The sequence below is a fragment of the Lotus japonicus genome, chromosome 2 (assembly GCF_012489685.1).
Source record: "Lotus japonicus ecotype B-129 chromosome 2, LjGifu_v1.2".
Lineage (NCBI taxonomy): Eukaryota > Viridiplantae > Streptophyta > Magnoliopsida > Fabales > Fabaceae > Lotus > Lotus japonicus.
Genome location: NC_080042.1, coordinates 22,855,510 through 22,866,541, shown reverse-complemented (window position 1 = coordinate 22,866,541; position 11,032 = coordinate 22,855,510). Strand labels below are relative to the sequence as shown.

Here is an 11,032-nt window from a genome sequence, read left to right as displayed (position 1 = left end):
GCGAAGGTGGTCGGAATCCAAAATTTCTTTAGGGGTTTTGAAGCTGATGATGAGGGGAGTTCAGTGGTAGTATTCGTTTCTCCAAAAGCTAAGGGGTTCGCCGGAGATCGAAGCTTGAAGGTGGCGGTTTAGGGTTTTGTTTTTCTCTAGCTCTTCGTTGCTTCTAGACGTGGTGGTGGTGCGGCGGAGCTCGCGAAACAGGGGAGAGGAGCTCGCGGCTTTGGCCTCAAGGTGGTGGTGGTTCATTCATGGTGGCTCCCTTGAGATGAAGAAGAAGGAACGATGATGGTGGTGCGGTTAGTGGCGGCATCCGTGAGTAGAGGGGCGCTCGTGGCGGTGGTGGCTTGGCCATGGGTGGCGGCGTTTTGCTCAGCCATGGAGGGAAGTGTTTGTTGCAGAGATGGAGGAAGAAGAAGTGAAGGAGGAGAAAGGGAGAGAGATGTCGAGTGAGAGGGGAGAATGAGAGAGTGAGAGCGTGAGGGAGTGAATGGGGGAGAGAGAGTATATTGAATTCTGATTGGTGTGGGGTGGGGCCCACGTGGAGAGAGAGTGTGATCAGAAATTTGAATGTGTGGTGAGGATGAGAGGAAAAATAGTTGGGAAGGAAAAGGAATAAAGAATATTTTTTTATGATGCTTGATAGGCTAACATAGGTAAATAACAAAGGTGACCTGTTAGAGCAGGTCATCTCTTCATTAAAGAAAGAAATAAATAAATAGTAGAAATTATTAAGATTAAAAATAAAATAATACACACAAAAATAATTATAATTAAATTCTTACTTTTAAATAACTTTATAAAATCACAATATTGAAATTAATTACTACTTAATTAATTTTCCCGAATCGCGATTAGATTCGAGTTAAGAAAATAATATAAAAATAATAAATATAAACACGCGATTAAATGATTGTAAGGAAAGTATTCCTTAAGGTATTTCCCGCCGTCGTGGCGTGAATAATATTCAATAAAAAATAATTAATAAATAATAGGGGTTACCTTAATTTAAAGAAATTAAGTAAATAAGCGGTCAATTAAATTTCGGGTCTTACAAGGACCAGGAAGGTTCTTGCCTTCATAGTTAGAAGCATCATTTTGATCCTCACTCCCAATACTCTGTGACATGGCTTGGTTTGCAGTACGGCCAATACTTCCAGTGTGACCATCCCATATAACCTGCTTAGGTTGCTCATCATTTTTCTTCTCAATTTCTGCCTTGACAACATTGGAAACCTCTTCCTCCGTTGTACCAAAGATATCAGGACGAGTCCTTGCAAGTCCAACAATGTTTCTTGAGATTTCATCATCTTGAGCCAGAGTTGTTTCTCGAATTTTGGCAAACATCCTTTCCTTTTGTTCTTTGTATTTAGGATCCATGAGAGAAATTCGTATATGTTCTGACATTTCACTAATAGGAATTAGCTCACCAGTGATAGGAGAAACAACAAACTTGGTTGGATCTCTTTCTGCAGGAACTCTGTCCTCTGGTCTCTTCCAGTTCCTCACAATCCTCATTGGTGGTTCAGGGTCTTCAGTAACCCTCATTTCGTTCTTCTTCCCATCATCCTTGTCTTCCAAACTAGCAGCTCTCATGCCCTCTGCAACTAACTGGGCCTCTTCCTCATCCATATCCATTTCCATTTCCTTTTCAGGCTCAACAATATCTTCTTCCATGGCTGACGACACCTTGCTTCTCCTTATCACCTCCTCAAGGGTCATAGGAGTAGGTAACTCTTCATCCTCGTCGTCAGCAAAGTCTATTGTTTCAACCACCACAAAATCATGCCAATCAATCATAGCCATTTGTATCCTTTCCTGCTCGATCTCATCCTCAGCCTTTTGCCTAGCTTGCTCCTGCGAACGCTCCCATTCCAGCCTGTTCACACACCTTTCAAGGACAGTAGTCATGTCAAGGACACTCTTCCTAAGCTTCTCTGTCAAACCCTTTGGAGGCATCAAAACCTTCGAATACGCATCCGCAAGGGAAGTAAAAAATGTAAACATGTTGTGGGTCGGCTTCAAGAAATGGAACGGGAGGTTATTAACTTCCCTACTAGTCAATCCCGTCAAAAAAGATTTCCCATTTCGAGCCACAAACTGCGCCGTAAGCTTTATAATATCCAGCTCTTCCCCTGTTATTCCTTCAGGAAGCCTAACCGTGTATTGCTCAGCCTCAGGCGGGTCAAGCACTTTCCTTACTGGTCTAAACTGGGCAGAAAGATCAGGCTTTTCTCCTGCTGCTTCTACTACACCATAACTATCAGGGGCTGGTGCTGATGGGGTTGATTCAGGAACAACCGAATCTCCAGCCAAGTCACCAGGTTGCTGGGTAGAAGACTGATTCTGAGCACGAAATTCAGCCAAGTGATGTTGATAATAAGCATGATATGGATCCGACGAGTGAAGGAAATTAAACTTGGCATTCCCTGCGTTATTCGCAACAATCCTCTTCTCGAATTCTGGGCCATTTTTAGCCACAAACTGGGAGGTTTTATCAACAATGGTTCTAATGTCTGGAGGGGGATGAATTATTCCAATGGTTCTAGTGTGTGTGGCAACTATTGCTGCTGGTGGCGCCGGTCTCTGCTCCTCATCGGAGGGTCTCTCCTCGATCACCTGAGACTCAGGAAGCGGGCCCGAGATTTCCATCTAGCGGAGGAGCCGAGAGAGGCAGTATAGGCAATGAACCTAACATGGTGACTGTAAATCCCTAAAACCCTGCAACGAAAATGAAAGTGGGAAAAACATAAGTTCTGTAAAGAAACAAGACCTAATTGTTGTAGATGATGATAATATGTATAGACTTCACAAAAGTTCAGATGCAAATTGAGTTGTTAAGAGAACAATAAAATTAGGGTTTAGTAAAGTTTCATTCATAGCTATGGAGTTCAAATCTAGAGAGAAAAATTGAAGAAAAAGAAGAAGAAGATGGAGAATCGAATCTGCGAAGAAGAAGAGACAGTGAGACAAGAACGACGAATCACAGATGAACAAAAGAGAAGTGAACAATGGAAATAATCTTAAGCGAGAAAAATCAGAGACAATGTGAGAGGGATGGGCTCGGGTGGGTAGTTATGGATTGGGCTTCCTCTGGCCCAAATATACTAAGAGCTAACCGCCTTACAACCCATCACAGATATTTTATGCTACTTAAAATTTAAAATCTTTTTACTCGTTGATAGTCATGATACTAATATCCTCAAAACTCGTAGTTCGCATCAAGTTGGTAGGTCTCTATTATTTTTTATACGCACCACTTAAGAATCGAATTTCGGACTAAATGTTTAAGGAGCTCAGCTATGCTAGACGTTGGTGGTATAATATAACTTTTTTGTGTGTGTTAAATTGCTCTCGCAATCTGACTATAATGAAGGCCAAAGGTTTCACGAAGAGTGCGGCTCATAAGTATTGAACTCTCAACCTAAGGATTCGAACAATCACTTTACCACTGTGACTGACACCCGTTTGGTATCCAAAAACCTTTCAAATGTAGCTAGTCAACTTTTAAGGAAATTAATATAAAAAAAATCAATATCATTGTTACTATTATATTGAAAACTTTCGATTTTTTCCTTGTAGCCTGTTTAAAAATTAAAAGGCCTAGACTTGGTTCTCTATAACTATAATGACTTGAAATCTATAGCCTATTGAGAAGGAAACCCCTCAAAGTATTTAAATGTAGCTGCATGTCCAAAACTAGAACCAATTAATCAAAACCCACCCCCACTCAATTGTTTTTGGGAGCTTCTCCTTTAGAATAAACACTCATTTGTCTTTTAAAAAAAGAAACACTCAATTGTTTATTTTAAGGGTTGATGTCTTGACAAATCAACTTATATAGATCTCATGAGTTTTAGCTTTGGAAAATTGAATGAGATAGAATCGCATGTGGATACCACTTGATGAAAAAGAAGGTTAAGGTCTAGAGCCAAATTACAGAATGCAACTCTCATCATCTTAGTGGAGGAGTATAGATCCTCCTCCTTTCCAAAGTTATAGAAAGAGGTTAATAGTATATGATTCGATCAACTTCTCTTTTATCAAAATCAATACTGAAATTCAGAAGTTACTACATAAACTTATCCTTATAATTGGTTATGAATTCAAAATCAATTGTAGAAGAACTTTCAAACATGTACTAAATGCCATCTAAAGGTAAATTGACATATAAATAAAATAGGTCACCTAATAAAGAGTCAATGGATAAATTGCTTAATACAGTAGATAATAACTCTGTTAACCACCTAATATGCTTGAATGTCTTTGTGGTCAAGCAACTAATGGAGTTTTCCTCAGTTTATCAATTTTCAAAGCAAAATGTATAGCTGTAGTCTCCATCCCCGCATCAATTAGAGCTTGCTTCAAGGTACTAAACAAGTTTGCAGGAGGCCGAATACCAACATCCAACATTTGTTGAAAGTACTTACAGGCTGCATCCAACTTATTTGCATGGCACAAGGCACTGATTAACACAAAAAACACATGCATTCCAGGAAGGATTCCCCTGGCTCTCATCTGATCCCAAACCGCCATTTCCATGTCCAATCTCTCCTCATCACAAAACAACCTCAAAATGATGTCATAAGTGCTCACAGTAGGCTCACACCCCATCTCACTACTCATTCTCCGGAAAACCGAGTAAGCTTCTTGGGTTGTTCGAGCCTTTATCAGGTGATGAAGTATTATGTCATATGTTCTAGAATTTGGACCAACCCCACATTGTTTCATCTCATCAACGACCCTATAAGCATCATCCATCCGCATTGACCAACAATAAGCCCCAACAACAGCATTATAGGTAGGTGTTTCTGGAGCAAAACCATTAGCCTTGAATTTCTCATAGAATTCAAGAGCTTCATCCAACCTCTTATCAGAACCCAAACCATTAATCAAAGTGCTAAATATGTGGGGAGATGGCATCATATTCTTTTCCTGCATCTCATGATAGAATCCAACCGCCTCATCATATTTTTTGGCCTTACAATATGCATTGATGAGTATACCATAGGTGACAACATCAGGCTCAAAACACTCACACTTCATCTCCCTACAAACCTCATTGACCCTCAACAAGTTTTGCTGCTGACTCCACCCTTCTAACAAAATGGTATAGGACTTGAGATCAGGGACTAAACCTCTATGCGCATTTTATCAAACAACTCCTATGCTTTCTCAACGCTCTTAGACTTGCACAAAACATCAACTAGCTTGTTGAAATCCGAAACTTCTGGCTTCAATCCATACTTCTCCATCTTCTCAAACGTCTCCACTGCTTCCTTGACCTTCCTAGCTCTTGCGTACCTCCGAGCAATGAAGGCAAAAGTGTCCCTAGTCAACAATTTCCGTTGCTTCATGTCTTCCACCAAATTCCAAATCACCTTGAACTGTCTGATCTTACCCAGTGCCTCGATCAGAGCATGGAAGCTCTCTGTGCTGTGCTTGAACCCTTTCTGCTTCTCAGCCCAATGGAAAAACGAGAGCGCGAGAACACCCGCATTGCTCAGCTTGTTCAAGACCTCAGCCACCAACTCCGGCGACACCTCCACCGAAAGGTCGGCAAGAGCGGCGTCGATGGTGGAATTTGGAGATTTGGATAGGATTTTGCAGATTTTGTCGGCATGTGGTGTGTGAGGAATGAGAGTGTGGATTCTGAGAGACCCAGATAGGTTTTGGGGGAGTTTGATGGTTGGTGAAGTTGAAAGGGGTGTCAACGAAGCAGGGTAAGGTTTTGAGAGTGGAAGATTAGAAGAGAAGAGGTTGAAGAATCTCTTGGGTGATCGTGAGAATGCCATGGGAGAATTGACAAAATGTAGAAACAGAGAGTGAGATAGACAGAGCAACAATGAATAGGGTTTGGTAATGATTATGAATTTATTATCTTTCTTTCAAATAAATTCAGCTCTAAGGTTGTTGCGTGTGAGTCTCGAGAGAATTTGAACTTTGGACTTATGGGGAGGTGAGAGTTAAACCTAAAATATGGGGACTTAGAATTCCCACCCCAAGCTTAGATATGTCACCCCACTTAATAGGGGGCAGGGACGGAACTAGGAAAATTATTGTAGGGGGGCAAAAATTTCAAATAAAGTTTACAATATCTATTACTATATTATTAGGCATAAAACTCAAGTAAAAAATTACAATGATGATTTTTACTGAAAAAATACTAACACAACACTCACCTTAACACTTTTATTGTAACAAACCATTAGTTAACACTCATTTGTATAGGACCCAATTAAGATATGAGTCACTTCTAATTTATTAGGACTCACATAAATAAATGAGAACTATTAAAAAGAACGTTAGCTAGCATTTTTTCATATTATTATTGGTTACAACTCCATAGCCACATGACAAGTTGCTGGGGTGATTTACAAGAGAAACAATATCAATACATTAAAGTTTAAAGTTTTCTTCATATACCATCTGCATTTCCACCATATCAAATATAAAGAGGAAAGAGAAAAATGAGTGATATGATAGATAATGTAAAAAAGTTTACAAAAAAGGGTGAAAATGAGATGAAAATAAAAAATGGAGTGTATATGTATCAAAATTTGTATCAATATGTCTTCTGATGTATAAAAAAAAAACTGGTATCAATATATAAATGCTCAAACAATACAGAATCAAAAGAAAATTAAAAGATAAATACGGTTGTCATAACAAAAATAAAAACAAAAGTAGTGAATGAATATATAAAAGGTTGGTTGTGTGAGGAGGTTAGCTAGACTTGAAATAGAAATAGACTACTATTAAAGCCCAGCTATAGGCCTATCAAGCAGAAAGATAGGCTATGAGAGGACATTTTAGTCAGCTACTTAGCTTGCTGTTTGGAGATGGGGGCGAACAAAATTTTCTCAATACCATCTATTGTAATTTTTTTTGAACTGTAAGGGGCGAATGCCCCAAACCAGCTACACCTGGGTCCGTCCACTACTACAGAAAACACCTTTTGCCACGCCTCAATTGCCATGGTTATAGGCGGAACCGTGGCAAAAGGTCAATTACCACGGTTATAAACGGAACCGTGGCAAAAGGTGACAATATTTTATTATTTTTTTTAGGAACCGTGGTAATATCTTTTTCCTTTCCCTTCTCAAAATTCAAAACCCTAGCTTGGTCTTTTCTCATTCTCGCGTGCAGCTTGCTGCTTCTCGCCGTGCGAAATAAAAAACCGCACCTTCCTAGATCTCTGCTTCTCGCCGTGTTGCTTCGTCTTCTCCGTCGCTTCCATCACTCAAGCTTGGGTTCTGCTTTTTCTTCACCGAGGTCGTCCGCTCCAGCGCAACTGCATCCCACGGCGCGCCGCACCTTCCGCTGCCATTATCGAGGTTTGTTTAGGGTGGTTTTTTTGTTGCCCAGTAGATTATTTGAGTAAAGAATGAAACTTTCTGTCATTAGATCTTCTCCGTCTTCCTGAGTTCCTTTCAATTTCTTTGGCCTTTTTGTTTCTCTGTTCTTTCTTCTCGTTGGATCTGTGAGAGAAATCGTTGAGGAAATCGAAGTGGTGTTGTTCTTCCTCTTGATTTCGTTTTTTCTTTCAAAGGCCGTGAAAGACAATCAATTTGGCTTGTTTTTGTTTGTATTTAGTTCTATGTGAATGGCTCTGATTACAGGTACTGATTTGATTAGGGTTCTGTTTTCTAAAAGATCAATTTTGCCCCATTCTTAGATGCTCAGTGATTAGTTATGCTTGATACGTTTTCTGAAATGAGTTTGAAGGTCACATTTACACAACACCTTGTTTTTTTCAGCCAGTCATTTTTGGCTGTTTGGCATTATATCACCTGTTAATCTTTTATTTAGATTTATAACATGTGTACTGGAATCTCTATTCAATATGGAACTTAGCATCTGTTCTGCACTCCATTGTTTTATAACATTGCTCAAGGTGTTTTATAATCAACATCACTTCTATGATTTCCTACAAGTTCACTTTTGGCAGAAGATGGCACAGTCTTTTACTAGAGAGCCTGAGCCTAGATTGTTTGCTAAATTGCTAGCTAATGTTGTTGTTAACCCGTTATTTCCCAATTACTGAACTTTCCGCAGATGTTACAGTATTTTAACTTCATTTTACTCTCACTATATTGTTTAGGCATTCTTGGTCAGGGATAATATATTTGATCTGTTAAAACTTAAAATAGACATTTTCTGATTTTCAATGTTGTGGTTACTGGTTATGAACTTATGGTACCTTGCTTCTGGTTTCTCATGTACTTTAGTTAAAGTTCACATTGCTTCTCTCTTAACAAACCCTCCTCTCCAAATGAGTTCACTGTGCAGAAAGCTCTAGAGGGTAGAGCTGGATTGTACTGATAGTCAATCAGATGTATGTATGAGAGATGTATCGACATTAACACTGCCTCTATTAATCAACCTCACATCTTATTCAATGTTTAGGGTTTAACAATGGTTTTTGGATGCTGTTTTTGACATTTAGTTGCATATTGGAGGCACAAAAATTGGCGTTGAAATTTTGACTTGTGGAAGCATCACTATGGCTCTTTGGATGCCCGCATGTTCCATATCATATTTGCTTTTTGCAGCTGCAAACGCTGGCGTCTAAGTGCTCCATACCGTTGATGGACATCCACTCTCCTGTTAATGCTGTGGATGACAACATCATAAGTAAACTTGAAAGTATTTTTGAATAGTCATTGCATATACAAGATGCTGAGAAGTCAGAACATATTTCCAAGGGGGTGATATTGATAAATGTAATGAGGGCGACGGGAGCTTATGTGAAGGTTTTGAACATGAAGAAACCAAAATAAAGACAAGCTCTTCTGATGAGGCTGCTACATTGATAGAATCACTCTCTGCTGAGGAAATGTTGCTGCTACTGTTGCAACAAAGGTGGATCCAGCTTAGAGGCCACCAGCAAAAATGTCAAGACCTTCAGTTCAGTTCTCACAGCTAGAAGCAAGGTAGTTAATTGTTCCTTTCTTTTTTCTTCTTTGATTATCTTCAATTTTGGAATTTGATTTGGGATTTTGTGTGGTCATTTAAATTTAGTTTGGATCGAGTACAATGACTTTAATTTCAAATGATCCATATGAAGTGTGATAATAGTTTTGTTGTTGTTGTTGTTCATGTGTGGTCTACCAATAAAATTTGTCTACCTCAGGCTGCTGCTGGACTCGCTTATAAGCTGAAGGATTTGGTAATGAGCATTGATTCAACTGACATGGACAATGAATTTTCTGCAATTGAGTACATTGATGATATCTATAACTTTTACAAACTCACTGAAGTAATGCTACTTTGTGTTCTTTCTTTATATCACTATCTTCTTTTTTCACTGCACTTATTTCTCTAATGTATGCTTACAAACAAATCTGCAATTAGGTGATGGCCTGGACTTTGTGTTTTTATGTAGCAGCAGATGGTTATATATCTGTGCTAATTACTGGTGACTGCTGTGCTTGTGTCTTCTGACCCAAGAGCAACAAATATGTTTGCTTTCCACTTTAGCCTACAAGTTTTGACTTGGTTGTACATTTTGCTGCTAGTGCTGCTTCATCCGAATTGGTTGAAGGGTTTCTCTATACAGAAAAAGCCTTTCATTTAAAGAGATATAAATTGTCTCTAACAAGGTGACACTCACTGCCTTCGCACTGCTATGGAAAGTAAGTGGGATCTGTTTGGAATATGACTAAGAGTTTATGTTAAATTGATTTCTGTGACAAGGTGACACTCACTGTCTTTCATTCACCCTATGCAGGGAATATTCATGAAGTGCATTTCTTGGAATATTCATGAAGTGCTGTGCTAGGCTCAACTGAACAGCGATGAGGTCTGCATTGCTATTGCTTGGACGCTGTGGAACCTAAGGAATATGATCATCTTCAAGGAAGGGCATTTGGATGGGGAACGAGTTGTGGAGATAGCACAGTTAAGGGCATGGAACTGGCTAAGAGCGAAGAAGAAGGATTTCAAATTTTCCACATATGAATGGGTAGTCAATCCAAGGTACTGCATTGGAAGCTTGTAAATGTTATCTGATGCTACTCTCCTAGAGTTCTTTCTCACGTTGCTTACTGCTTTCAAGTCTGTGGGCCTCCAGAGAGTTCAATCCTTGGTGGTATATTGCTTACGAGTAGTACTGCTTCTTCTAGGATAGGTAGATGTTGTATATATATTATGCCTGGGTGCTTGAGTACAGAGTTTAGTTTTGAGCAGGTTTTGTAGGAACATGTTTCTGGTTAATCTGCTCTGTTTTTTTTCCTTTTGGACCCTTGTAATCATTTGGGTTGAGGTACCCCTAGTACCTCCTTAAATGAATATTTTGCTTACCCAAAAAAAATAATATTGATTTTGTTGTTTTAGTGTAGAAAGTTAAATTTGTTTCAGCACTATTATTGCAACGATTCTTCACTTGACCATGGCAATAGAAGATACTTATTGCCACGGTTCCCACTTGACCGTGGCAATAGATACAACATATTGCCATGGTTCCCCACTTGACCGTGGCAATAGAGGCCACATATTGCCACGGTTTCCCTTTTCGCACCGTGGCAACAGGCGAAGCAATTACCACGGGTTGCCCTTGAACCGTGGCAATTGCTCAATTGCCACGCACGCTATCGCCACGGTTAAACCGTGGCGAAAGGGCGTGCGGAACCGTGGCAAAAAGCCTTTTCTGTAGTAGTGGTCCCTGATAGGGGGGCAATACTTAAATGCCCCTTCGTGTTTTTCTCCGGGATATACAATGTCGGACCGCTCCGAAAGTTAATTTCTCGGACCGTTTCATTATTAGAACAGAACATGGGGTTCACCCCCTTCACTTTCATTTTGAAACTCTCAAATTAAACTTTCGAACTGATTCGATACTTAAAATCTCGAACTGATTTGAAACTTAAAATATCGAACTAAGGGAATCAGAATCTCTGACTAAACTCTCATTTGAAACTCTCAAATTAAACTCTTGAACTAATTCGATACTTACACTCTCAAACTGATTCGAAACTTAAAATCTCAAACTAAGGGCACTTCTAGCATTTTTTTAAAATGGTTGGGGTGTCAA

General features: G+C 39.5%; 1 long non-coding RNA gene and 2 pseudogenes across 2 annotated transcripts; 1 reads left to right on the top strand and 2 right to left on the bottom strand.

Moving 5' to 3' along the window:
* Nucleotides 1-1,014: 1,014 nt before the first annotated feature.
* On the bottom strand, nt 1,015-2,695 carry LOC130736242 (probable splicing factor 3A subunit 1; annotated as a pseudogene).
* Nucleotides 2,696-4,153: 1,458 nt separating this feature from the next.
* LOC130735310 (pentatricopeptide repeat-containing protein At1g71060, mitochondrial-like) lies at nt 4,154-5,855 on the bottom strand (annotated as a pseudogene).
* Nucleotides 5,856-6,796: 941 nt separating this feature from the next.
* On the top strand, nt 6,797-10,334 carry LOC130737800 (uncharacterized). 2 transcript variants are annotated; one of them, XR_009018959.1, is made up of 3 exons: nt 6,797-8,933; nt 9,134-9,635; nt 9,731-10,334. It is a non-coding gene; the product is annotated as an uncharacterized LOC130737800 (long non-coding RNA). The 2 variants fall into 2 exon arrangements; XR_009018960.1 differs by having other exon boundaries at nt 6,797-9,259; nt 9,355-9,635.
* Nucleotides 10,335-11,032: the final 698 nt, after the last annotated feature.